At 48.4% G+C, this 27,013-nt stretch overlaps 16 non-coding genes across 16 annotated transcripts; 10 read left to right on the forward strand and 6 right to left on the reverse strand.

Annotated features, from left to right (window-relative positions):
* The first annotated feature begins 442 nt into the window (after nucleotides 1-442).
* trnal-aag (transfer RNA leucine (anticodon AAG)) lies at nucleotides 443-524 on the forward strand. Its single transcript has one exon. It is a non-coding gene; the product is annotated as a tRNA-Leu (tRNA).
* Nucleotides 525-16,033: 15,509 nt separating this feature from the next.
* trnaf-gaa (transfer RNA phenylalanine (anticodon GAA)) lies at nucleotides 16,034-16,106 on the forward strand. The gene has a single exon. It is a non-coding gene; the product is annotated as a tRNA-Phe (tRNA).
* A 109-nt stretch (nucleotides 16,107-16,215) lies between these two features.
* On the forward strand, nucleotides 16,216-16,288 carry trnav-aac (transfer RNA valine (anticodon AAC)). Its single transcript has one exon. It is a non-coding gene; the product is annotated as a tRNA-Val (tRNA).
* A 574-nt stretch (nucleotides 16,289-16,862) lies between these two features.
* trnah-gug (transfer RNA histidin (anticodon GUG)) lies at nucleotides 16,863-16,934 on the reverse strand. The gene has a single exon. It is a non-coding gene; the product is annotated as a tRNA-His (tRNA).
* Nucleotides 16,935-17,628: 694 nt separating this feature from the next.
* trnav-cac (transfer RNA valine (anticodon CAC)) lies at nucleotides 17,629-17,701 on the forward strand. The gene has a single exon. It is a non-coding gene; the product is annotated as a tRNA-Val (tRNA).
* A 621-nt stretch (nucleotides 17,702-18,322) lies between these two features.
* On the reverse strand, nucleotides 18,323-18,394 carry trnad-guc (transfer RNA aspartic acid (anticodon GUC)). Its single transcript has one exon. It is a non-coding gene; the product is annotated as a tRNA-Asp (tRNA).
* Nucleotides 18,395-19,418: 1,024 nt separating this feature from the next.
* trnaf-gaa (transfer RNA phenylalanine (anticodon GAA)) lies at nucleotides 19,419-19,491 on the forward strand. The gene has a single exon. It is a non-coding gene; the product is annotated as a tRNA-Phe (tRNA).
* Nucleotides 19,492-19,600: 109 nt separating this feature from the next.
* On the forward strand, nucleotides 19,601-19,673 carry trnav-aac (transfer RNA valine (anticodon AAC)). The gene has a single exon. It is a non-coding gene; the product is annotated as a tRNA-Val (tRNA).
* Nucleotides 19,674-20,247: 574 nt separating this feature from the next.
* trnah-gug (transfer RNA histidin (anticodon GUG)) lies at nucleotides 20,248-20,319 on the reverse strand. The gene has a single exon. It is a non-coding gene; the product is annotated as a tRNA-His (tRNA).
* Nucleotides 20,320-22,317: 1,998 nt separating this feature from the next.
* Nucleotides 22,318-22,390, forward strand: trnaf-gaa (transfer RNA phenylalanine (anticodon GAA)). The gene has a single exon. It is a non-coding gene; the product is annotated as a tRNA-Phe (tRNA).
* A 109-nt stretch (nucleotides 22,391-22,499) lies between these two features.
* On the forward strand, nucleotides 22,500-22,572 carry trnav-aac (transfer RNA valine (anticodon AAC)). The gene has a single exon. It is a non-coding gene; the product is annotated as a tRNA-Val (tRNA).
* A 574-nt stretch (nucleotides 22,573-23,146) lies between these two features.
* On the reverse strand, nucleotides 23,147-23,218 carry trnah-gug (transfer RNA histidin (anticodon GUG)). Its single transcript has one exon. It is a non-coding gene; the product is annotated as a tRNA-His (tRNA).
* Nucleotides 23,219-23,912: 694 nt separating this feature from the next.
* Nucleotides 23,913-23,985, forward strand: trnav-cac (transfer RNA valine (anticodon CAC)). The gene has a single exon. It is a non-coding gene; the product is annotated as a tRNA-Val (tRNA).
* A 616-nt stretch (nucleotides 23,986-24,601) lies between these two features.
* On the reverse strand, nucleotides 24,602-24,673 carry trnad-guc (transfer RNA aspartic acid (anticodon GUC)). The gene has a single exon. It is a non-coding gene; the product is annotated as a tRNA-Asp (tRNA).
* Nucleotides 24,674-25,364: 691 nt separating this feature from the next.
* trnav-cac (transfer RNA valine (anticodon CAC)) lies at nucleotides 25,365-25,437 on the forward strand. Its single transcript has one exon. It is a non-coding gene; the product is annotated as a tRNA-Val (tRNA).
* Nucleotides 25,438-26,058: 621 nt separating this feature from the next.
* Nucleotides 26,059-26,130, reverse strand: trnad-guc (transfer RNA aspartic acid (anticodon GUC)). Its single transcript has one exon. It is a non-coding gene; the product is annotated as a tRNA-Asp (tRNA).
* Between the last annotated feature and the right edge of the window lie 883 nt (nucleotides 26,131-27,013).

Raw genomic sequence — 27,013 nt, forward strand, 5'->3', positions numbered from 1 at the left:
TTACGGACTCTTTCGAAATGTAAGAACAAGCTGTGCGGACCTTATCTTTATTTACCTTGTGTAATCGTTTTTCATAAAGTGTAATTGTATTATAGCATGTGCCCTGACGATTTTCTTGAAATGTTATATGTGCTCTTGTTTGTATTGTATGTAGTTTTGTTGTTCAAATAAATGTTAAAGACACAATTTTCCGGATGGGGCTGCTGTAAAAATAAAATGACATCAAGGGTGCTGTACGCAGAGGTCTGAAACCTGCTCCACAGAAGATCTTTATCCAGAGGTGTTAAAGAAGTCGAGATCTCGCCATGAGAGGGGAAGCATCTCAGAAAAAGCAGGTGCAGACGGTTCCACGGTCATAACGCCACTAAGTCGGGTGACAAGAGCAAAACCCACCCAGCTTCCCATCCGGGCAAGTAATGAGACAAAGAGACAGTGTACAGCAGGGAGCGTGGCCGAGTGGTCTAAGGCACTGGATTAAGACTCCGGCCTCTGCGGGGGTGTGGGTTCGAATCCCACCGCTGCCAGGTGCTTTTGTCGAGACCCCCTTTCAGCTGGCTTCAGACAAAAAGGAGGGAACTGCTTTTTGGCAGTCTCTCGAGAAACTAAGCAAAGTGTTTAAAGATACTTTCTCAGCTTGACATCAAGGCACAAAACAAAAACCTTCTTGCGTCCTCTCAACCCAAAAGCGCTTTGCCATTTTTTGCGTTATGCAGGGAACGACGTCTGCCCAGATCACTTTTGTGTCAATGCAAATCGTAGTGTGCCCTCCGTTTTAATGTTGGCTGTGCTGGCGTGCTGCTTCTGTCTGTGAAACTTGAATGTTTTGCTTTGAAGAAAGATGTGAAGATGGGGGTTTGAATTTAACCCTTTCTGTAGGGGGTTTAGACTTCTAAGTCACAAGCAGGGATTTATGGCAGGAAAGGGGGTTAACTGATAAGGATTGCAGATGCAAGCTAGGAACCCCCTGGGTGTAATCTTAAACTGACCATTTGTCCAGAACATCGTAAACTGGCCAAATACCATGAACCCCCCTCTTTACCATCAGACTGAGTGACGTCAGAAACGGAGAAGAAAACACTATATAACCCAAAAGTTTGTACCAGTACGGTGAACAATCCTTGGGTTTTGTTGTTTCTTGCGGGAAACAAGACTTCGGCTTTATTGTTCCTTGCATGCAATAAACTCATCTGTTTTACTTCAAGAACCTTATTCGTTCTGTTACAACGAATTTGGCGTCATCGGCGGATGCTCCAGAAGGCGCAGAACTTCCCATCGGCAGGAGAGACGGTCAGCGCTCACATTACTAAGAGGTAAGGACTCCTCTTTTAAAAAAAAAAGTCCCGACTCTCTCTGACCGATTGGGAAGTCTCTGCTCCCTGCGAGAATCGCCCGAGATGACAGAGTAAACGTGAGTTCCTGAATTCCTCTGGCCCGGGGAAGACACCGGTGTATGTAATGGGTTGTTTGCGGTAAGCCCAGAATTTGGTCTGGCAGGCGGTCCGCGGTATTGTGTACAGGCATTCGAAGCTGGTGTATGCCTTAATTGCGCATGGAGTTTTTGAACGGGTTTTGGACCCTTACCGCGAAGTTCAGGACTGGTGTGGGCCTTAATTGCGCCCAGAGTTCTGAAGGTCAGAACTGGTTTGGGCCTTAATTGCGCTCGGAGTTCTGAGGCTCAGGATCGGTGTGGGCCTTAATTGCGCCCGGGGTTCTGGAGCTGAGTGGTGCATTAAATGCACGTAATTCAGGACTGGTGTGGGCCTTAATTGCACCCGGGGTCCTGAGATTAGCTACGCCTTGATCGTGCACGGATTGGCGTGGCGTGGTTTTTTGTTTTAAAGGAAACAGAAGTATAAGAGATATATATGTATGTATGTTTTTGGTGTTTTCCTTGTTTGTGAAATACATATACACACGCACGACACTAACATAAACACACCTCATAATAAAAGAGCAAAGCATTAAGTAGCAGGATTTAAAGGACGTTGAGACCCGAGAATCGCCCTGATTGAGCTCAGTGCGTAAGTCCACCCCGGGGCAAAAGCAGCAATGCTGGCGTTCTGGGGATGGTGAATTACTGATCAAGAAAGGGGGTTTTCGAGGTCTCGTTCCTTACCTGTGAACAGTGTGGTGTCCTCTCTAAAGTCTCTGAGAGGCATTTAGATCTGGAGGTAACAGACGCCCTTGGCTGAATGAGTGCAGGAATGCACAGGTTTTTTCAAGTGAAAGCATCCCCTTACTGTATGAGCTGTTACCTCACACACGACGAAAGTAAAAGAGACCGAACATGTGTGCTAACTGATGGTTTGAGAAAGTGGTGGAAGGGTCCGTTTATATATCGGAAAAGTGTAAGTTGACGGAAAAAAAAAGGAGAAAAATATGCGAAAAGTTGAGTTTATCAGAGGGAGTCTGGGGCGAAGACGCCTGTAAAGAAAGCATATTGATTGGCAAAAGCACAAGCATGTAGCTCCCACCCTGGTGCACGGCCGGCACCAGTGGTGTCAGATACATGAGGAAAAAAAAAAGAATTGACTTAAAAGTGTGTTTACGGGGAAAACAAAAACCCAGAAGAAAAGATACTTTACTCACTACGAAAGAGTATAAACAAAAGCGAAAAGAGGCAGTGCAGGAGAATCAGAAACTAAAAGAAGAATTAGTTCCTGGTTGCACTGCACTAGTTAATGTGTTATATCCTGCTCTCCCATAGGGGCACAGACAGGCAGGAAATGAAAATAATTGGGATCAATTCCCACAGTGACCATATGGAGACGGGGGGTCTGAGTGGGATGACACCTGGTACGAGTGTGATAGAGACGGAACAGGAACTCCCTTAAACAGAGGGCGCCCGCAGACCTGTACTCTCACCCTAAGTGGGAGAGGGCGTGATGTAGTGGGGGCTGGCGCTTTTGATGACAGCGTCACTCTAAGTGTCTAGCACCCCGTCGAGGGGGGTCCGCACTCGCACCTACCTTCCCTGATTCCCCCATACGATCAAATCCAAAACCGGAAGATATTGACCGGTGGGCTAAAGAACCGCACCCGAAATTAGAAATGCAGCGAACCTGGAGTGCGCTTCAGGAATTAAAAGGATTAATGTAGAAGTAAAACAAGAATACAGCACATTGTAGTACGAAGAGAAAAATATATTCTCGATGTGTATGTGTGTTTTATGAATTTGTGTGCCGGCATGTATGTGTGTAACTGTGAGTTTTGGTCTACTAAATGACGGTGTGAGTGTGTTTAGCCAGCGGGACTGGCTAGAGACGTAACTAAAGAGACTTGACGAAAATCAACTTAAGGAGATTGGAAAATATAAGAGCGTCTGAAACGCATAAGTACAGTACAGGTGGACGTAAAAGTAGTTAAACAGTTTTTGTATTTTTATACAATTAGTTGCAATAGTGGAAACAATTTGGTTTTATTCGAATGTCTCGAAACCAGACATGCTGAAACGCTGTAGGTTTAGAATCGAGACTGGGGAGAATAACGTCTTGTGAGAAGATCTGTTTACCTAACGATTAGATCCTGTAAACCCCTTGTAGCCTCCCTAAGTCTGTCCCAGTCCAGTGGTTAAAAATGTACTGTTAATGGAGTGTTGGTTTCTCTGTTAGGGGATACTGGAGCACTACTGTCATGCTTGTTTCACTCCTCTGTTCAACAGTGTGCTATAGATTAATGTAAATGGGAAGACGGCAGGAGGCCACAGGAGTATTGGGAAGCAAGTTTTACTTGCCGAGTACCAGATTTTAATGGGTGGTTTTATCCCAGATCTATTGGGTTGGAATATTATGCATTACAAAGAATGACTATCCAGAACAGGGTATCACGTGGCTTCAACTGACTGTGATCACTCAGTATGTTGATGGTATTCTAAATGCTTCCCCTGACGAGGAAACCCACAAGTCTGAGTTGCTTCAGCTTTAGAGTGTCTTATAGAAGCAGTTATGATAAGGCCCTTTTGTGTCTAGCATTGTGAAATTTTAACAGGGCCTGGGTGCAATGTTTTTACGGGGTGAGCACAACTCTTAACAGATCTGCTTAAGGGGGGAGTGCAGTACAAGGACAAGATTGCCTTGGTTCCAGCAGCAAAAGCCACCTGTAATAATTTGAAACAAGCTCTCTTACAGGTGCTGAGACTGGGGTTTCCTCAGATGGATCAACCATTCCTTTGTATTATTGCAAGTTGCTGACAGAGGCCACCCAAGGAGCCCGCGAGCAGGTCCTGGAGGCGTGGGGACCACCACCTGAAGGAGGGCACAACCTCATCCCAGGAGAGTGGGTGTGGATCAGGAAATTTCCTTCACAGGTTCTCCAGCCCAGGTGGGACGGACCCTACCAGATCCTGTTGACAACCGAGTCTGCGGTTCGAGTGGAAGGAAAAGATCGCTGGATCCACGCGCCACACTGCCGACGAGCCTCATCCCCATTTACAGACCCAGAATGAAATCATTTCTGTCAATAATGATAATTGTTGCTGTAGAACTATGTTCCGCAGGGATTAATGATCATCTCTCCCACAAAGGAGAACATGGAATTAATTCCTTTTTAGGCCTCTCCTATCTGACAGCTAAGAAAACCAACCAAAGTGCCTGCTGGGTGTGTGCAGCATTACCCAAATATGTACAGGGAGGACTTCCTATGGGAGCCATTTCTTGGCGTCTCGAGGAAGTCATAGGCATGATCATTTGGAGGGATAATTTAGGAGATTTTAATATGACAAACTATGGGGGGTTGCCATAACACGACTTTAACCTGCACAACATTACAATATCTACAGGAGCGAGGCTTAGAGCCTACGAGTTTCACAGGCTCTTACGCTCCTAAATATAACAGAAGCCATACACCACCATACCTGACTCTCAATAAGGAACGTGAGGGAAACATATGTTTTCAGCACACTAATGGTCTGCACTTGGTTGGATGGAGTCGTTGCCAACTTACCATCGCTGCAAATATATCCACCTCTACCTTCCAAATTCCAGGATGGGATCGGCACACCCCACAATTCGGTATAAGTTTCTTATTTTCAGAGGCATGGGGTGCGCCAAACGGAACATATTTCATTTGTGGAAAACGAGCCTACCCATGGTTGCCAGCCCAGTGGTCTGGCTCATGTTATTTAGGATATGTGGTTCCTCATATCCGTGTTCAAACCCACACCCCCTTCGGACCTAACCACAGACCACAAAGAAAATTGGCTGATTGGGAACATTATTTAGGTATAATATTTCCACAAGCCGGCATGAACTTTCTGAGTCGAGAGTTAATTCAAATGGCTTCGACTTTAGAAGAATTAGCAAATTCTACCTCATCTAGTCTGAAGGCTGTTAATGATGAGATGGTAGCCCTCAGAACAGTGGCCATGCAGAACCGACTAGCTTTAGATTATGTACTGGCGGCCCAAGGAGGAACTTGTGCAGTAATTGGCACTGAATGCTGCACATATATCCCTGATAATTCTGAGCACATCTCAGATCTGGCCCAACACATTTACAATGAGGGACAGAAATATCAGGACTATTATACTGAAAATTGGGGAATTGGGTCTTGGGTAAAGTCTGTGTTTGGGGCCTGGGGTGGAACCTTTTTATAGTGTTTATCTGTAGGAGTAGTATTGTTTATATGTATAATTGTAATCATCACATTCACAAAAACATGTATCACATCTTGCTATAACCGTGGAACGTACAATGACATGGCAATACATACCTGTTCGCCAAGAAAGGAAAGATCTGCCCTGACATTGTATGTATAAAAATAGGCTACACTGACGTATGCCATATTTTATAAGGGGGGAATGAAGAAAGATGTGAAGACGGGGGTTTGAATTTAATCCTTTCTGTAGGGGGTTTAGACTTCTAAGTCACAAGCTGGGGTTTATGGCAGGAAAGGGGGTTAACTGATAAGGATTGCAGATGCAAGCTAGGAACCCCCCTGGGTGTAATGTTAAACTGACCATTTGCCCAGAACATCGTAAACTGGCCAAATACCATGAACCCCCCTCTTTACCATCATACCGAGTGACGTCAGAAACGGAGAAGAAAACACTATATAACCCAAAAGTTTGTAACAGTACGTTGAACAATACTTCGGTTTTGTTGTTTCTTGCGGGAAACAAGACTTCGGCTTTATTGTTCCTTGCATGCAATAAACTCATCTGTTTTACTTCATCTCGGGATCAAGAACCTTATTTCTTCTGTTACAACAGAACTAACCACTACCAGCAGCGGGTTAATTATAACAAGCACCGCCGCACGTGTTAATCCATCAGCACACACTCTACTGTGCGGCAAGCAGCACAATTTTAACCATCCAAACCCTCGGTATTGAGTCTTCTCTTTGAGAGCTCTACCTCGCGTTTACTCTAAATCTCGCTTACTGGTTACTGATCTCCCTTTTGCCTCTCGACCTTGGACCTTGCCTTCTGTTTCGGATTGTTTGCTTCTCTCTGTACTTCCTGGATTTTGATCTACCTTTCGCCGATCGACTATGATCTTGCCTGACGTTTCGGATTGTTCTCTTGTCTCAATAACTACTTGCTCCTGCGTCTGCACAGGATCTGCATACCTTTTCACTGAGGATTCCTGGCAGCCACCACATAAAAAAAAAACTAGAAAAGAAGTATGTGTTTCTTTTAAAAAAATGTTTAAAAGAAGTCAACATATCTGGGTTGTGTTTGCAAGATTTTTAAAAATTGCAAAGTTTTTGTGGGTATGATTGTAAAAAATCAAATCATAACTGAAGAAGGCTCCATGGTCAAAACATTGTGTTTTCTTTCTTCTCTTTTCAGCATGGAATAAATCTGATTACTGTATTGACCATATACATTTTCTTGCATTAGGACTTCATATTCTGCATACCTCAGCTTGCTCTCCATGAGACACACAGACAGGGAGAAAAGCTGGGAGTCAGAGCACAGGGTCTGCCATTGTACAGTACCCCTGGAGCAGCTGGGATTAAAGGCCTTACTCAGGGGCTCAACAGAGTAGGATTCCTCTGTCAACCATGGGATGTGAACCAGCAACCTTCCAGCCACCGGTGCAGATCCTGAGCCACAGAGCCACTCCTCCGCCTATTGTGCCAATTCTTTAAAATTTGTCCAAAAAGATGCAATTTTGAAAAAAAAAAACTGTTGTAAATAACATCAGTGGCTATTGAAAAGTACATAGAAAAAAAGAGACAAGTTAATAAACTTGGAATGACTACTTACAGCTCTGGAAAGATCGAAGATAGTGTTTCAGGTTGTTGTCCTTTAATTGATCCTCCACCAAAACAGAAATCCTCAACAGTCGAACAAGTCCATGTGATGAAAACCCTTATGCTCTTTAAATGGTTTTTAATGGATTGTGCATCTGTACTAAATTTTTTTCCACTCATAAGCTTTTGGATGAGAGATTCTGACCACTGTATAAGATCAGAAGCAACAGAAAAAACAGGCCTCTTTTCTGCTTATTTAACACACTCCTAATGCAAACAACACATTATGAATACAATGGAAAGGTTGCACCCAATGGGATCAAGCAGCTTAAAACATATGTTCTGGGGACAGGAAAGTTGTTATAGAGATAAATGGTATTCATGAAACAAATTATGTTGCAAAAAACTTTGCCAAAAGTCACAACCCATTTAACATATGTCTGACAGGTTAAATGAGTTTGATATCTCTTAGGTTTGAAATGCACTCCAACGGCTGTATGATGCAAGCTCAAGAGTCAAAAGAACAGTAGTGAACTACAGTTCTTACAATTATAACAAGCAGCCGTGTGCTCTTGTGAATGATCTACATCATACACCCTTACAGACTTGGAAGTTTGCACAGTTTGTAGTCTTTCTAATTCAAAATTGGTTAAGTGTGAAATAGACGGAATGGTTTAAATAACCAGACAAAACAAATAGTAACAAACATTCCTTACCTTGGTCTTACATGACACAGTTTGTTTATTTCAGGCTTTACTTTTTACTTTTAAATCCCTTCTAAACTAAACATGTCCCATAACTCCCTATGTACAGGGTGAGGCCTATTTATAATTTAACTTAATCTTTAAGTTGTTAATTCCTTACAGGAGCAAGCAGCTTGGAGCATGCGTTCTCAGCACTCCACGTGCCACATAGAGAAAGGAAAACTTTTTAATGGTGTTCATGTACATTACAGCTACATGAGTTAAGCTTTTGAAGGCTGATTTGTAGAGAGGTAAAAACAAATTAAACTGGTTCATGACAGTTCAAGAGAAAATTTTTTATATTAAACTCTCTCTCAGATATCAGAGTATGCCAGTTTGACTGCTGTAAAAGTATTAAAAAAATAACAATACCTCTTGGTTATATTATATTGCGAAACCCAAGTGTAACTAATATTTAACAAGTAATAGTTTAATTCCATGCTGAAAAGAGAAGAAAGAAAACAAAGTTTCGGCCATGGAGCCTTCTTCAACTGTAACCCTTGAAGAAGGCTCCACAGCCAAAATGTTGTGTTTTCTTTCTTCTCTTTTCAGCATGGAATTAAACTATTACTTGATCCTTTGCAGCCTACACCTGCTGACACAGCTAGCCATCTGAACTAATATTCAACAGGTTCCACTCACATAGAGATTCAAAAATGCTTTATTATCATGACTGTTAAATCACAGAGTTGCCAAGGCCAATACAACATCCAAAAACATCCACAAAGAAAATACAACATAAGCAGATATTCTGCTACAGATTATTGTCTATGTGGCATTCTAGTTTGTGTTATGTTTGTGTACTCCTGTGGTTTTATAAGTGATTTTTCTAGTTTTTTTCTGTGCTGTGGTAGATTTAGAAGTGTGTTATTTTTGTTGTGCTATACTTCCTCCTCTGTATGCAATTGCATTTGACCTCAAGTACAGGCATCAAAGCTATTATCAAACTTTGGTTTTGATCTTAACATCATCAGAGGGGTTACTGATTTCTGAACAGACTTAGAGTGTGAAAGTCAACAATGTATTATCCAACAACAGGTATTGTTTTACTGGTTCCCCCAAGGATGCATATTGTCTCCGTTACTCTTTGTCCTGTAAGCAAACACCCTCAAGAGCTCTCACCACTCCAGACACTTAATAAAATTTGCAGACGACTCTGTCATTGTTTGTCTGATGCAAGTAAATGAGTGTAGCTATGGACATGTCAGATGAGTATGATAGGAGGTGTGAAGAAAACTTCCTGAAGACAAATGTGTCCAACATCAAAGAAATGATAACAGGTTTCTGGAAAAAACCCATACCCCCACCCAAACCTAAAGGGGGAGAGAATTAGCTGAGGTGGTAGGAAAAAAAATTAGTAGTTGTGAAATGTTCTGAACCCTAAGTGAAATTTCAAAACAACTTAAAAAAACAGGTCCAATGTGGACATGATCCTCACAAAAGGACAAAATTGTCTTTATTATAAAGGCAACTTAAGCATTGTAATGTTAATGATTCATTGTTGATCTTCTCCTATCGGTCCTTCCTCAATTTGTTTTAATTTTCACTCTGATGTGTGGTTTGGAAATTTCAAGAACCAACTGGGTTGTCTTGTGAAATTATGTCCGTCTATTGTTCACTTGTTTTGCGTACAGCAAAATACATCTTCACACCCCTTGTCTAACTAGTTCCAAGTTCCAACCAACTACAAAACCAATAGATTAAAATTCTGATTCATAGCTGCAGCCATTTCCTTACTTCATACTTGATTTCTGGGCTATTTTTTATATGCATGTTATTGGTAATTTATGTATGTTATTGTTATTGTAGACAGTAGTTAGTACATCACATTCAAACACTTTAAAAAACAACCTTAGGCCTTCAAGGCTTGAAAATATAGAGCTCTAAAATATTGGAATTATTTGAAGACAATATCAGGAGTGCAAGTGGCAGGAAAGAGATGAGCACAACATGTATTCTTATATTATTTAGTATGTTGTTTAAGAATAAAATAAACTGTGGGAAGACTGCAATAACAGCAATAGTACAATAAAAGATGAGAATAACAGTGGAAAAAAATTACAGGATTACTAAAAAATAAGGAACTTAAAATGCAATCCAACATCAGACAATACTGATAACAGGGAAGAAAGTGCAAGAGACTCAACAGCTGAGGAGAAGGGGAAAATATCACATTGAGATAAATAAGGAAAAATGGGTAACAGGAAAAAATTAAATCAAAGAGCAAAAGGGAAAAACATGGAAAAGCCAGCAGAAATTCTAGCACCAGCACAAAAATAAGGGGACAAAACAGAAAGAATACAAAACAACTGAACAAAGGAACAAGACATGGAAGAAAAGAAAGCCCATGCATTCATGAACCTACACCAAAGAAAAGATAAAAATAGCTTATCTCCACAAAGAGTTAAAACCCATCGTAACCATAAATACTGTAGGGAAAAAAAGTCCCTAGAAAAGCTGTGTCCTGTTTTCTCTGGTTATCTCACCTTTTGGAAAGGGTGATTGTATGCAAAACATTAATGCTAAAACCTGTTTACATATACTGTATCTACCTTCCTGCCTGGGCAGATGGCAGATCCACCACATTCACTTCTGTCAGACCTACCCTTGTAATCCATTACCATGAAAAACTCAAATCAGCCCAGGTCTGGAAACAATGCAAAAGGAGACATACTGTATGGAGAGAGGACCCAGAATCCCCCCTGTAGTAGACTGCTACTGGGCAATGGGTCAAAAAAATAGAAAACCAACCTATTCCTTTTTTAAAAAAACCCTAGAAGCAGGCACACAGGCGAGCTCAATTTCTAACAACACATAAGCAAAAGAGGCATCTATAAGGGCAGGTGACTGGAGATCTCAATAAGAGTCAACACAAACACAAATGATACAAAAACCAACACAGTCTTCCTAAAATAATTAATGTACGTATTTTCAAACCGCTTATACTTTCTGAGTACGCTAAAAAAAATCAGTTGTGGACTGTACCTCTTACCCCACATTGAAAGTTTGTATATTTGTTATTTGTTCAAAATAGAGCCTATTGCTTTTTAGAAATCAAAGACACTGGTCACTATTTTTCTGTTCATTTAAAGTGTGTGTTGAGTGCGTATGTGGTCAGATATGTGCCAGCTTCATATGAAGTCGATCTGACTTCTATTCAGGACACTGTATTTGGCAAGCTGCCAGTAATAGGGTATTGAAGATACTGGTGAATAGCTAGCTAGCCCAGGTTACTGTTCACACAAATGCTCCGGCAGTTGTTAGGGTCAGGTGATCAGTCCTGGATTCCAGGCCAAAGGAAAACATCCGTACTTCAGGATGGGGTTGAGTATTTTAAACTAGGCTCATCACTAGGCTCATGCAGTTATGTCACATGATGTGGCTGTTTACCCTGTCTACGCCACAGGCCTTTTGTAGTTTAAGGGTATGGAGTTAGTATACTTGCTCCAGCTTTGTGTTTGGGAAATCCAAGGGATATTGGTTGTTTTTTATAGACAATTCAACAATGTTCTGTTTTTAAGACTTTGTACCATACACCGATCAGCCCCGGAGACCCAAGTGATTCTGGTTTAGGTAAGCCAAGGGACAATGATCTTCACGTTACCAGGGGGACAGTGGGTGGACAAGTCTCCCCTAAACAATGTATCTTGTCAGATTATGATGTCAGTCCGTTTAATAATGTTGTTGAACTCCCTTCAGCCAAAATACAGAGGAGCCCAGGCCCAGAATGTTACACATACTGACAGAGAGTGATCTCATTATGTGTGTCATGATGGTGCTGTCTGGCTGTCCTGCTGGTCTGGATGAGGGGTGCGTAGTGTGGTGCAGGTACTTGTCCCATCCTGCTCTTGGTCCAGGTTGGAGGGTTGCACCGATTCTGAGTCTTGTTAGCTGGTATGGATTGGTTTGGGGGTGTTGATACCAGAGTGGTCCAAGAGGGGGGTGCAGATGTCTCGGGGGCATTCTTGTTTTTCTATGACTTCACGTTGATTCTGTTGGTTCTGAGTGTCTTGGTTACATACGCTTGTGTGTATAGATGAAAAAGCTATTGAAGAGCACCTCATTCATCTCGGTGGAAGTTCCCATGTTCAAAAAATCCTAAAAAGAGAATTAAAGTTTCACACAACAAAGCATGACTGTGAAAGGTCAGGAGGCCTGACACTTGCACAAGTGCACAACACTTGATTACAGTCAAAAAATCATGAAGCCATGAAGACGACCCACCTGTCCCAGTGTATTACCTGTAGTGTTATCTTCAGAAACTCATTACAAAATAAAGAAAGGAGCCACAGCCACAGTAAGGTTGTATGAGGTTTGGGGGCCTGTCTGGTGTGTAAAACACTTAGTTTCAGCAGAGTGGGTGCTGTATTTGAAATGCTATTGAGCCATGAAGACGACCCACCTGTCCCAGTGTATTACCTGTAGTGTAATCTTTAGAAAATCATAAAAAATTAAAGAAAGGGGCCACAGCTACAGTAAGGTTGTATGAGGTTTGGGGGCCTGTCTGGTGTGTAAAACACTTGGTTTCAGCAGAGTGGGTGCTGTATTTGAAATGCTATTGAGCCATGAAGACGACCCACCCGTCCCAGTGTATTACCTGTAGTGTAATCTTCAGAAAATCATAAAAAATTAAAGAAAGGGGCCACAGCTACAGTAAGGTTGTATGAGGTTTGGGGGCCTGTCTGGTGTGTAAAACACTTGGTTTCAGCAGAGTGGGTGCTGTATTTGAAATGCTATTGAGCCATGAAGACGACCCACCTGTCCCAGTGTATTACCTGTAGTGTTATCTTCAGAAACTCATTACAAAATAAAGACAGGGGCCACAGCCACAGTAAGGTTGTATGAGGTTCGGGGGCCTGTCTGGTGTGTAAAACACTTGGTTTCAGCAGAGTGGGTGCTGTATTTGAAATGCTATTGAGCCATGAAGACGACCCACCTGTCCCAGTGTATTACCTGTAGTGTTATCTTCAGAAACTCATTACAAAATAAAGACAGGGGCCACAGCCACAGTAAGGTTGTATGAGGTTCGGGGGCCTGTCTGGTGTGTAAAACACTTGGTTTCAGCAGTGTGGGTGCTGTATTTGAAATGCTATTGAGCCATGAAGACAACCCACCCATCCCACCTGTAGTGTTATCTTCAGAAAATCCTAAAAAATATAAAGAAAGGTTCCACAACCCAAAATAAAGCTGGGAAAAGTCAGAGGACCTGCTTAGTGTGCAAAACACTTGCAGCATTGTGGGTGCTGTGGTTTAAATGCTATTGGTTTGTGAACAGAATACCCCTATCCCAGTGCATTGTGCCATATTAAATAAAAGCATGAGAAAAAGAGATTCAGAATGCAAAGCTGTGTCAGTGTTCTGTGTAAAAAATCGGTTTGAACATCATGGGAGCTGTTTTTAATAAGATGCTGAGTAAAGAATATTTTAATCTTCCTGCTGTCAGTAGTATTTTCAATATAGTTGACCCTTACCTGAATGAAAACAGGGCGTAAAGGAAGGGTTTCAGAAGTCAAACAAAGCTTTATTCCCGTGCTTACAGTCTGGGTAATGGGAGACTGCGCTGTTCTGCTTCCTATGGTCATATACGGGTTTTTCGCACGAAGCGATTTGAACAGTATTTCTCGCGTTGTGAACGTGTGCACACAGCGGTCCCCCGGGTTCCAGTTCGTGCGTAATTACGCATCGATGAAAAACTGGAGGTTTAAAAAAAGATAATTAGCTCACTGATAGTTTGATGTAAAGAGTGTGGAAATATCCACAAGTCGTGGTCTTTAAAATGCATTTGGTTTGACGGCGTTCTGTGCTTCCATTGCGAAGATATGGACAAAAGAATATTCGTGCTTGGTCAAAAAAATGTCATAAAAACGAAAAAGTAAAGGCTGAGAAAGCATCCACAATGTATTTTATACACAAAACAAGCATTCTCGCAATTCTAAGAGGTTTCGTGAAAGCGCTACAGGCGTGCCAAAATCGTTTTCGAACTTCGAGCTAACTTTACCCCGGTCGCTGTGGGAGGGTTACTCTGGTAGACAGGGCTGACCTTCGGCAATAGGATTTATAGTCTCCAAGATGATATTTGCACTTTCTGGAGAGGCGATTTTCTCCACTTCAGTAGCCCGATTTCGTCGATTGCGTGGAGAGGGCTGTAGAATGTGGCGCCGCCTTTCCTGCTCCGTCCATGACAGGCGTGCTGGTCTCTGGAGAGAGAGCACGGTCCATCAGCGCACTCCAATAAAGGCACTGGAAGCAGCTGAATCGCATTGGCGAAGCTCAGGGCTGGGCCGCTGGGCACATCTTACCACCGTTTCCGTAGTGTAGTGGTTATCACGTTCGCCTCACACGCGAAAGGTCCCCGGTTCGAAACCGGGCGGCAACAGACATCTTTTGTCGCCAGGCACAAAAGGGGATTGGGGATTCGCCTGGCGCTGTGATCGAACAGACCCACTGGACCCACCTCTTAGTGTGGCGGGATCTGCACAGTGCATGTCACAGCGCATCCTGCTTTCACTTCAAGGCACGTCCTGATGCACCCCAGTCTCCCGCGTGATAGGTGGGGACAGGTGACAGGTCCTATACTAACGAGGAAGACATCGCTCTCTCCGACCCCCGGCATCGTGTCCCGACCCACCGTGCTGGAAGCCGACGCGTGCTGTGATTCCTTTACGGAGCAGAAATGACAACCGAGGAGCCGAGAGATCATGTCAGCATTTCGCGTCTGAACGGAAAACACAAACGACCAACTCGGAATGACTTGCCTTTGAGGCTTCTCAAAGCGTTCTTTGTGCATCGAACAGACCCACTCACCTCTTAGTGTGGCGGGATCTGCACAGTGCATGTCGCAGCGCTTCCTGCTTTCACTTCAATGTGCTTCCTGATGTCGAGTCGACTGCCGTGCGGAGGCTCTGAAAGCGAGAGCAATGAAAAGGTGCACGACGCTGTGAAAGAAAACAGAGAAGTGAAAGGCAGGCATTTCTCTAAGGAGGTGAAAGAAAAGCTACTCCCCGTTGGGGAATCGAACCCCGGTCTCCCGCGTGACAGGCGGGGATACTTGCCACTATACTAACGAGGAAGACATCACTCTCTCCAACCCCCGGCATCGTGTCCCGACCCAGCATGCTGGAAGCCGACGCGTGCTGTGATCCCTTTACGGAGCAGAAATGACAACCGAGGAGCCGAGAGATCATGTCAGCATTTCGCGTCTGAACGGAAAACACAAACGACCAACTCGGAATGACTTGCCTTTGACGCTTTTCAAAGTGTTCTTTGTGCACGACGACTGCGCCGCCTAGCAGATACAAAGGGGTTGTACAACTTTGAACTAGCAAATGGAAGAGGGCTAAGCCCCCTCTCTTTTAGCCCAGGTTCGATCTGTCTCCCAGAATCACCAGGGCGCACACACACACACACCCGTGCCGTTGAAGTGCTCTGCTTCATTTCTAAGGGCAACTCAACATTCACTCCTACCCCGAGTGCAGAAAAGACAGCATCCACAGCAACAACAGCTCAGGTCTCTGCACAGGAGCTAAGCTGCCCTCATCTCCTCTGCTCTGCGGCTCCTGCGGAGTGGAGTCCTGCCTGGAGCCGTGTTTGCAGGCGGCGGCTCCCCGCGCCCTGTCTGGGCGTCGTGTCCAAGAGCTCCTGGGAGGAAGAGCGAGCCCTCCCACTCGGGGGCTTTTCCACGGTCTGTGTGAGGAGGGGCGGGTGTGTCCAGTAGCTTATCGAGCGGAAGCCTGGGGCGGCGGAGAGCTGTGATCGTGCAGACCTTGAGGTGTCACCTCTTTGTCTGCTTTCCCGCCCTCCCTCCGCCCAAGCTCTGCTCCAAAGTAGCCCGGCAACCCCTCACACCTGCACGTGTCACAACCTAAGGTGCGGTCATGAGACACCCATGGGGTGTCGTTCTGTTCTTGCTAATTGTTTCCTGCCCGTCGCAGGCAGGAGTCCATGCGAGGAAGATGCGCTGGACAGAGCTCAGAGGGCGCAGCTGGGTGGCTTTCCTTCTGAGTGACGTTCCTGCAACACTCTCCCGCTACTCTTGGTGCGCTCATGCCACAACACAGGAAGGCTGGAGCAGGTGGCTGTGGGCTTTGCGCACTGCCGAAATAGCTCAGTTGGGAGAGCGTTAGACTGAAGATCTAAAGGTCCCTGGTTCGATCCCGGGTTTTGGCATTTTGTTTCATCGCGCCCTTTGTTCCTCTCTCCAGCGCCACCTGCCTAAAGTGACGCGTCCCTTTCTCAGCCCGAAACGCAAGCGAGACACCAGCAGCAGTCCCTACAGGTTTCCGTAGTGTAGCGGCTATCACGTTCGCCTAACACGCGAAAGGTCCCCGGTTCGAGACCGGGCGGAAACAGCCTCGTTTTGCACGCTCCTGTACTTCACAGAGGTCTTGAGCGACCGGTCATTTGTTCCCAATGTATTTCCGGTGCCTTCGTGCACTCTTGTACCAAACGCACGTTCCTTCTGTACGCGGAGCCGATCATTTGCAATTGGGCTGTGCCGACAGACCAGGTCGAGCTCTGTCGGCTCAAAAGCAGCGCAGGACCTGCAAGAACAACAGAAAGATTAGCATCCAGCGGGGGCCTCTTAGTGAGCCCAAGAGCTCATCAAGAATCGGCTCCAGCAACAGGGCTGGGCGCATTGTTCCATTCTCCGCCCACTCTCGGTGTAAACAAGTCCCTCCTGGTCTCTGCTTGAAATGCACTTTCCTGCGTTTGCTTTGGTGTAACTGGCTTCCCCTGCATGGGCGAATGTGAAGAAGATCCTTAGTAAGTCATTGAAGAAAACCGAGAAGAGGTCGGAGTGGCCTCTGTCGTTCATCAACGATCCAGTCAGGCAGTACTCCTCTGTAAAGCGCCGTTCGTTCACGTCGATTGGCTTTTTTTTGCCTTCATTCGTGCGAGTAGTAAAAGCAGACGCCCCTATTCTGCCGTGACCCGGATTCGAACCGGGGTTGTTGCGGCCACAACGCAAAGTACTGACCACTATACGATCACAGCGAGTTACCGAGACACACGCGGCAGGGCGGAAAGGGCTGTGCTCTCTTCGTGTGACATAATTCGGAAAAGTCCTGACGTTGCATTTCAACTGAGCCCCAGTATACATCGACCCTTCGACACTCTGAGTGACAACTCTCTTGCGTGTTTTCTCATATTTATGTAGTTTGCTTGCATGATGCCGGGAACAGCATGGTTGTTCGCTGCCATATAGTCTAGCGGTTAGGGTTCCTGGTTTTCACCCAGGCGGTTCGACTCGGTTTTGCCTCCTGCTTTCCAAAAGATCAGCACCGTGTACGAAAGAGCCGCATTAAAACTACTCGAACGTGCAAAACGTGCGAGAAGAGGGGGCGCTTGTTTCCAACCGAAACTTCTCGCGTGTGAGACGAGCTGATCATCGCTGTGGGAGGGTTACTCTGGTAGACAGGGCTGACCTTCGGCAATAGGATTTATAGTCTCCAAGATGATATTTGCACTTTCTGGAGAGGCGATTTTCTCCACTTCAGTAGCCCGATTTCGTCGATTGCGTGGAGAGGGCTGTAGAATGTGGCGCCGCCTTTCCTGCTCCGTCCATGACAGGCGTGCTGGTCTCTGGAGAGAGAGCACGGTCCATCAGCGCACTCCAATAAAGGCACTGGAAGCAGCTAAATCGCATTGGCGAAGCTCAGCGCTGGGCCGCTGGGCACGTCTTACCACCGTTTCCGTAGTGTAGTGGTTATCACGTTCGCCTCACACGCGAAAGGTCCCCGGTTCGAAACCGGGCGGAAACAGACATCTTTTGTCGCCAGGCACAAAAGGGGATTGGGGATTCGCCTAGCGCTGTGATCGAACAGACCCACTGGACCCACCTCTTAGTGTGGCGGGATCTGCACAGTGCATGTCACAGCGCATCCTGCTTTCACTTCAAGGCGCGTCCTGATGCACCCCAGTCTCCCGCGTGACAGGTGGGGACAGGTGACAGGTCCTATACTAACGAGGAAGACATCGCTCTCTCCGACCCCCGGCATCGTGTCCCGACCCACCGTGCTGGAAGCCGACGCGTGCTGTGATTCCTTTACGGAGCAGAAATGACAACCGAGGAGCCGAGAGATCATTTCAGCATTTCGCGTCTGAACGGAAAACACAAACGACCAACTCGGAATGACTTGCCTTTGACGCTTCTCAAAGCGTTCTTTGTGCATCGAACAGACCCACTCACCTCTTAGTGTGGCGGGATCTGCACAGTGCATGTCGCAGCGCTTCCTGCTTTCACTTCAATGTGCTTCCTGATGTCGAGTCGACTGCCGTGCGGAGGCTCTGAAAGCGAGAGCAATGAAAAGGTGCACGACGCTGTGAAAGAAAACAGAGAAGTGAAAGGCAGTCATTTCTCTAAGGAGGTGAAAGAAAAGCTACTCCCCGTCGGGGAATCGAACCCCGGTCTCCCGCGTGACAGGCGGGGATACTTGCCACTATACTAACGAGGAAGACATCGCTCTCTCCAACCCCCGGCATCGTGTCCCGACCCAGCATGCTGGAAGCCGACGCGTGCTGTGATCCCTTTACGGAGCAGAAATGACAACCGAGGAGCCGAGAGATCATGTCAGCATTTCGCGTCTGAACGGAAAACACAAACGACCAACTCGGAATGACTTGCCTTTGACGCTTCTCAAAGTGTTCTTTGTGCACGACGACTGCGCCGCCTAGCAGATACAAAGGGGTTGTACAACTTTGAACTAGCAAATGGAAGAGGGCTAAGCCCCCTCTCTTTTAGCCCAGGTTCGATCTGTCTCCCAGAATCACCAGGGCGCACACACACACACACCCGTGCCGTTGAAGTGCTCTGCTTCATTTCTAAGGGCAACTCAACATTCACTCCTACCCCGAGTGCAGAAAAGACAGCATCCACAGCAACAACAGCTCAGGTCTCTGCACAGGAGCTAAGCTGCCCTCATCTCCTCTGCTCTGCGGCTCCTGCGGAGTGGAGTCCTGCCTGGAGCCGTGTTTGCAGGCGGCGGCTCCCCGCGCCCTGTCTGGGCGTCGTGTCCAAGAGCTCCTGGGAGGAAGAGAGAGCCCTCCCACTCGGGGGCTTTTCCACGGTCTGTGTGAGGAGGGGCGGGTGTGTCCAGTAGCTTATCGAGCGGAAGCCTGGGGCGGCGGAGAGCTGTGATCGTGCAGACCTTGAGGTGTCACCTCTTTGTCTGCTTTCCCGCCCCCCCTCCGCCCAAGCTCTGCTCCAAAGTAGCCCGGCAACCCCTCACACCTGCACGTGTCACAACCTAAGGTGCGGTCATGAGACACCCATGGGGTGTCGTTCTGTTCTTGCTAATTGTTTCCTGCCCGTCGCAGGCAGGAGTCCATGCGAGGAAGATGCGCTGGACAGAGCTCAGAGGGCGCAGCTGGGTGGCTTTCCTTCTGAGTGACGTTCCTGCAACACTCTCCCGCTACTCTTGGTGCGCTCATGCCACAACACAGGAAGGCTGGAGCAGGTGGCTGTGGGCTTTGCGCACCGCCGAAATAGCTCAGTTGGGAGAGCGTTAGACTGAAGATCTAAAGGTCCCTGGTTCGATCCCGGGTTTCGGCATTTTGTTTCATCGCGCCCTTTGTTCCTCTCTCCAGCGCCACCTGCCTAAAGTGACGCGTCCCTTTCTCAGCCCGAAACGCAAGCGAGACACCAGCAGCAGTCCCTACAGGTTTCCGTAGTGTAGCGGCTATCACGTTCGCCTAACACGCGAAAGGTCCCCGGTTCGAGACCGGGCGGAAACAGCCTCGTTTTGCACGCTCCTGTACTTCACAGAGGTCTTGAGCGACCGGTCATTTGTTCCCAATGTATTTCCGGTGCCTTCGTGCACTCTTGTACCAAACGCACGTTCCTTCTGTACGCGGAGCCGATCATTTGCAATTGGGCTGTGCCGACAGACCAGGTCGAGTTCTGTCGGCTCAAAAGCAGCGCAGGACCTGCAAGAACAACAGAAAGATTAGCATCCAGCGGGGGCCTCTTAGTGAGCCCAAGAGCTCATCAAGAATCGGCTCCAGCAACAGGGCTGGGCGCATTGTTCCATTCTCCGCCCACTCTCGGTGTAAACAAGTCCCTCCTGGTCTCTGCTTGAAATGCACTTTCCTGCGTTTGCTTTGGTGTAACTGGCTTCCCCTGCATGGGCGAATGTGAAGAAGATCCTTAGTAAGTCATTGAAGAAAACCGAGAAGAGGTCGGAGTGGCCTCTGTCGTTCATCAACGATCCAGTCAGGCAGTACTCCTCTGTAAAGCGCCGTTCGTTCACGTCGATTGGCTTTTTTTTGCCTTCATTCGTGCGAGTAGTAAAAGCAGACGCCCCTATTCTGCCGTGACCCGGATTCGAACCGGGGTTGTTGCGGCCACAACGCAAAGTACTGACCACTATACGATCACAGCGAGTTACCGAGACACACGCGGCAGGGCGGAAAGGGCTGTGCTCTCTTCGTGTGACATAATTCGGAAAAGTCCTGACGTTGCATTTCAACTGAGCCCCAGTATACATCGACCCTTCGACACTCTGAGTGACAACTCTCTCGCGTGTTTTCTCATATTTATGTAGTTTGCTTGCATGATGCCGGGAACAGCATGGTTGTTCGCTGCCATATAGTCTAGCGGTTAGGGTTCCCGGTTTTCACCCAGGCGGTTCGACTCGGTTTTGCCTCCTGCTTTCCAAAAGATCAGCACCGTGTACGAAAGAGCCGCATTAAAACTACTCGAACGTGCAAAACGTGCGAGAAGAGGGGGCGCTTGTTTCCAACCGAAACTTCTCGCGTGTGAGACGAGCTGATCATCGCTGTGGGAGGGTTACTCTGGTAGACAGGGCTGACCTTCGGCAATAGGATTTATAGTCTCCAAGATGATATTTGCACTTTCTGGAGAGGCGATTTTCTCCACTTCAGTAGCACGATTTCGTCGATTGCGTGGAGAGGGCTGTAGAATGTGGCGCCGCCTTTCCTGCTCCGTCCATGACAGGCGTGCTGGTCTCTGGAGAGAGAGCACGGTCCATCAGCGCACTCCAATAAAGGCACTGGAAGCAGCTGAATCGCATTGGCGAAGCTCAGCGCTGGGCCGCTGGGCACGTCTTACCACCGTTTCCGTAGGGTAGTGGTTATCACGTTCGCCTCACACGCGAAAGGTCCCCGGTTCGAAACCGGGCGGAAACAGACAACTTTTGTCGCCAGGCACAAAAGGGGATTGGGGATTCGCCTAGCGCTGTGATCGAACAGACCCACTGGACCCACCTCTTAGTGTGGCGGGATCTGCACAGTGCATGTCACAGCGCATCCTGCTTTCACTTCAATGCGCGTCCTGATGTACCCCAGTCTCCCGCGTGACAGGTGGGGACAGGTGACAGGTCCTATACTAACGAGGAAGACATCGCTCTCTCCGACCCCCGGCATCGTGTCCCGACCCACCGTGCTGGAAGCCGACGCGTGCTGTGATTCCTTTACGGAGCAGAAATGACAACCGAGGAGCCGAGAGATCATTTCAGCATTTCGCGTCTGAACGGAAAACACAAACGACCAACTCGGAATGACTTGCCTTTGACGCTTTTCAAAGTGTTCTTTGTGCACGACGACTGCGCCGCCTAGCAGATACAAAGGGGTTGTACAACTTTGAACTAGCAAATGGAAGAGGGCTAAGCCCCCTCTCTTTTAGCCCAGGTTTGATCTGTCTCCCAGAATCACCAGGGCGCACACACACACACCCGTGCCGTTGAAGTGCTCTGCTTCATTTCTAAGGGCAACTCAACATTCACTCCTACCCCGAGTGCAGAAAAGACAGCATCCACAGCAACAACAGCTCAGGTCTCTGCACAGGAGCTAAGCTGCCCTCATCTCCTCTGCTCTGCGGCTCCTGCGGAGTGGAGTCCTGCCTGGAGCCGTGTTTGCAGGCGGCGGCTCCCCGCGCCCTGTCTGGGCGTCGTGTCCAAGAGCTCCTGGGAGGAAGAGAGAGCCCTCCCACTCGGGGGCTTTTCCACGGTCTGTGTGAGGAGGGGCGGGTGTGTCCAGTAGCTTATCGAGCGGAAGCCTGGGGCGGCGGAGAGCTGTGATCGTGCAGACCTTGAGGTGTCACCTCTTTGTCTGCTTTCCCGCCCCCCCTCCGCCCAAGCTCTGCTCCAAAGTAGCCCGGCAACCCCTCACACCTGCACGTGTCACAACCTAAGGTGCGGTCATGAGACACCCATGGGGTGTCGTTCTGTTCTTGCTAATTGTTTCCTGCCCGTCGCAGGCAGGAGTCCATGCGAGGAAGATGCGCTGGACAGAGCTCAGAGGGCGCAGCTGGGTGGCTTTCCTTCTGAGTGACGTTCCTGCAACACTCTCCCGCTACTCTTGGTGCGCTCATGCCACAACACAGGAAGGCTGGAGCAGGTGGCTGTGGGCTTTGCGCACTGCCGAAATAGCTCAGTTGGGAGAGCGTTAGACTGAAGATCTAAAGGTCCCTGGTTCGATCCCGGGTTTCGGCATTTTGTTTCATCGCGCCCTTTGTTCCTCTCTCCAGCGCCACCTGCCTAAAGTGACGCGTCCCTTTCTCAGCCCGAAACGCAAGCAAGACACCAGCAGCAGTCCCTACAGGTTTCCGTAGTGTAGCGGCTATCACGTTCGCCTAACACGCGAAAGGTCCCCGGTTCGAGACCGGGCGGAAACAGCCTCGTTTTGCACGCTCCTGTACTTCACAGAGGTCTTGAGCGACCGGTCATTTGTTCCCAATGTATTTCCGGTGCCTTCGTGCACTCTTGTACCAAACGCACGTTCCTTCTGTACGCGGAGCCGATCATTTGCAATTGGGCTGTGCCGACAGACCAGGTCGAGCTCTGTCGGCTCAAAAGCAGCGCAGGACCTGCAAGAACAACAGAAAGATTAGCATCCAGCGGGGGCCTCTTAGTGAGCCCAAGAGCTCATCAAGAATCGGCTCCAGCAACAGGGCTGGGCGCATTGTTCCATTCTCCGCCCACTCTCGGTGTAAACAAGTCCCTCCTAGTCTCTGCTTGAAATGCACTTTCCTGCGTTTGCTTTGGTGTAACTGGCTTCCCCTGCATGGGCGAATGTGAAGAAGATCCTTAGTAAGTCATTGAAGAAAACCGAGAAGAGGTCGGAGTGGCCTCTGTCGTTCATCAACGATCCAGTCAGGCAGTACTCCTCTGTAAAGCGCCGTTCGTTCACGTCGATTGGCTTTTTTTTGCCTTCATTCGTGCGAGTAGTAAAAGCAGACGCCCCTATTCTGCCGTGACCCGGATTCGAACCGGGGTTGTTGCGGCCACAACGCAAAGTACTGACCACTATACGATCACAGCGAGTTACCGAGACACACGCGGCAGGGCGGAAAGGGCTGTGCTCTCTTCGTGTGACATAATTCGGAAAAGTCCTGACGTTGCATTTCAACTGAGCCCCAGTATACATCGACCCTTCGACACTCTGAGTGACAACTCTCTCGCGTGTTTTCTCATATTTATGTAGTTTGCTTGCATGATGCCGGGAACAGCATGGTTGTTCGCTGCCATATAGTCTAGCGGTTAGGGTTCCCGGTTTTCACCCAGGCGGTTCGACTCGGTTTTGCCTCCTGCTTTCCAAAAGATCAGCACCGTGTACGAAAGAGCCGCATTAAAACTACTCGAACGTGCAAAACGTGCGAGAAGAGGGGGCGCTTGTTTCCAACCGAAACTTCTCGCGTGTGAGACGAGCTGATCATCGCTGTGGGAGGGTTACTCTGGTAGACAGGGCTGACCTTCGGCAATAGGATTTATAGTCTCCAAGATGATATTTGCACTTTCTGGAGAGGCGATTTTCTCCACTTCAGTAGCCCGATTTCGTCGATTGCGTGGAGAGGGCTGTAGAATGTGGCGCCGCCTTTCCTGCTCCGTCCATGACAGGCGTGCTGGTCTCTGGAGAGAGAGCACGGTCCATCAGCGCACTCCAATAAAGGCACTGGAAGCAGCTGAATCGCATTGGCGAAGCTCAGCGCTGGGCCGCTGGGCACGTCTTACCACCGTTTCCGTAGTGTAGTGGTTATCACGTTCGCCTCACACGCGAAAGGTCCCCGGTTCGAAACCGGGCGGAAACAGACAACTTTTGTCGCCAGGCACAAAAGGGGATTGGGGATTCGCCTAGCGCTGTGATCGAACAGACCCACTCACCTCTTAGTGTGGCGGGATCTGCACAGTGCATGTCACAGCGCATCCTGCTTTCACTTCAATGCGCGTCCTGATGTACCCCAGTCTCCCGCGTGACAGGTGGGGACAGGTGACAGGTCCTATACTAACGAGGAAGACATCGCTCTCTCCGACCCCCGGCATCGTGTCCCGACCCACCGTGCTGGAAGCCGACGCGTGCTGTGATTCCTTTACGGAGCAGAAATGACAACCGAGGAGCCGAGAGATCATTTCAGCATTTCGCGTCTGAACGGAAAACACAAACGACCAACTCGGAATGACTTGCCTTTGACGCTTCTCAAAGCGTTCTTTGTGCATCGAACAGACCCACTCACCTCTTAGTGTGGCGGGATCTGCACAGTGCATGTCGCAGCGCTTCCTGCTTTCACTTCAATGTGCTTCCTGATGTCGAGTCGACTGCCGTGCGGAGGCTCTGAAAGCGAGAGCAATGAAAAGGTGCACGACGCTGTGAAAGAAAACAGAGAAGTGAAAGGCAGTCATTTCTCTAAGGAGGTGAAAGAAAAGCTACTCCCCGTCGGGGAATCGAACCCCGGTCTCCCGCGTGACAGGCGGGGATACTTGCCACTATACTAACGAGGAAGACGTCGCTCTCTCCAACCCGGCGGAAAGGGCTGTGCTCTCTTCGTGTGACATAATTCGGAAAAGTCCTGACGTTGCATTTCAACTGAGCCCCAGTATACATCGACCCTTCGACACTCTGAGTGACAACTCTCTCGCGTGTTTTCTCATATTTATGTAGTTTGCTTGCATGATGCCGGGAACAGCATGGTTGTTCGCTGCCATATAGTCTAGCGGTTAGGGTTCCTGGTTTTCACCCAGGCGGTTCGACTCGGTTTTGCCTCCTGCTTTCCAAAAGATCAGCACCGTGTACGAAAGAGCCGCATTAAAACTACTCGAACGTGCAAAACGTGCGAGAAGAGGGGGCGCTTGTTTCCAACCGAAACTTCTCGCGTGTGAGACGAGCTGATCATCGCTGTGGGAGGGTTACTCTGGTAGACAGGGCTGACCTTCGGCAATAGGATTTATAGTCTCCAAGATGATATTTGCACTTTCTGGAGAGGCGATTTTCTCCACTTCAGTAGCCCGATTTCGTCGATTGCGTGGAGAGGGCTGTAGAATGTGGCGCCGCCTTTCCTGCTCCGTCCATGACAGGCGTGCTGGTCTCTGGAGAGAGAGCACGGTCCATCAGCGCACTCCAATAAAGGCACTGGAAGCAGCTGAATCGCATTGGCGAAGCTCAGGGCTGGGCCGCTGGGCACGTCTTACCACCGTTTCCGTAGTGTAGTGGTTATCACGTTCGCCTCACACGCGAAAGGTCCCCGGTTCGAAACCGGGCGGAAACAGACATCTTTTGTCGCCAGGCACAAAAGGGGATTGGGGATTCGCCTGGCGCTGTGATCGAACAGACCCACTGGACCCACCTCTTAGTGTGGCGGGATCTGCACAGTGCATGTCACAGCGCATCCTGCTTTCACTTCAAGGCGCGTCCTGATGCACCCCAGTCTCCCGCGTGACAGGTGGGGACAGGTGACAGGTCCTATACTAACGAGGAAGACATCGCTCTCTCCGACCCCCGGCATCGTGTCCCGACCCACCGTGCTGGAAGCCGACGCGTGCTGTGATTCCTTTACGGAGCAGAAATGACAACCGAGGAGCCGAGAGATCATTTCAGCATTTCGCGTCTGAACGGAAAACACAAACGACCAACTCGGAATGACTTGCCTTTGACGCTTCTCAAAGCGTTCTTTGTGCATCGAACAGACCCACTCACCTCTTAGTGTGGCGGGATCTGCACAGTGCATGTCGCAGCGCTTCCTGCTTTCACTTCAATGTGCTTCCTGATGTCGAGTCGACTTCCGTGCGGTGGCTCTGAAAGCGAGAGCAATGAAAAGGTGCACGACGCTGTGAAAGAAAACAGAGAAGTGAAAGGCAGTCATTTCTCTAAGGAGGTGAAAGAAAAGCTACTCCCCGTCGGGGAATCGAACCCCGGTCTCCCGCGTGACAGGCGGGGATACTTGCCACTATACTAACGAGGAAGACATCGCTCTCTCCAACCCCCGGCATCGTGTCCCGACCCAGCATGCTGGAAGCCGACGCGTGCTGTGATCCCTTTACGGAGCAGAAATGACAACCGAGGAGCCGAGAGATCATGTCAGCATTTCGCGTCTGAACGGAAAACACAAACGACCAACTCGGAATGACTTGCCTTTGACGCTTTTCAAAGTGTTCTTTGTGCACGACGACTGCGCCGCCTAGCAGATACAAAGGGGTTGTACAACTTTGAACTAGCAAATGGAAGAGGGCTAAGCCCCCTCTCTTTTAACCCAGGTTCGATCTGTCTCCCAGAATCACCAGGGCGCACACACATACACACCCGTGCCGTTGAAGTGCTCTGCTTCATTTCTAAGGGCAACTCAACATTCACTCCTACCCCGAGTGCAGAAAAGACAGCATCCACAGCAACAACAGCTCAGGTCTCTGCACAGGAGCTAAGCTGCCCTCATCTCCTCTGCTCTGCGGCTCCTGCGGAGTGGAGTCCTGCCTGGAGCCGTGTTTGCAGGCGGCGGCTCCCCGCGCCCTGTCTGGGCGTCGTGTCCAAGAGCTCCTGGGAGGAAGAGAGAGCCCTCCCACTCGGGGGCTTTTCCACGGTCTGTGTGAGGAGGGGCGGGTGTGTCCAGTAGCTTATCGAGCGGAAGCCTGGGGCGGCGGAGAGCTGTGATCGTGCAGACCTTGAGGTGTCACCTCTTTGTCTGCTTTCCCGCCCCCCCTCCGCCCAAGCTCTGCTCCAAAGTAGCCCGGCAACCCCTCACACCTGCACGTGTCACAACCTAAGGTGCGGTCATGAGACACCCATGGGGTGTCGTTCTGTTCTTGCTAATTGTTTCCTGCCCGTCGCAGGCAGGAGTCCATGCGAGGAAG

The sequence above is a fragment of the Lepisosteus platostomus genome, chromosome 5 (assembly GCF_059453375.1).
Source record: "Lepisosteus platostomus isolate fLepPlt1 chromosome 5, fLepPlt1.hap1, whole genome shotgun sequence".
Lineage (NCBI taxonomy): Eukaryota > Metazoa > Chordata > Actinopteri > Semionotiformes > Lepisosteidae > Lepisosteus > Lepisosteus platostomus.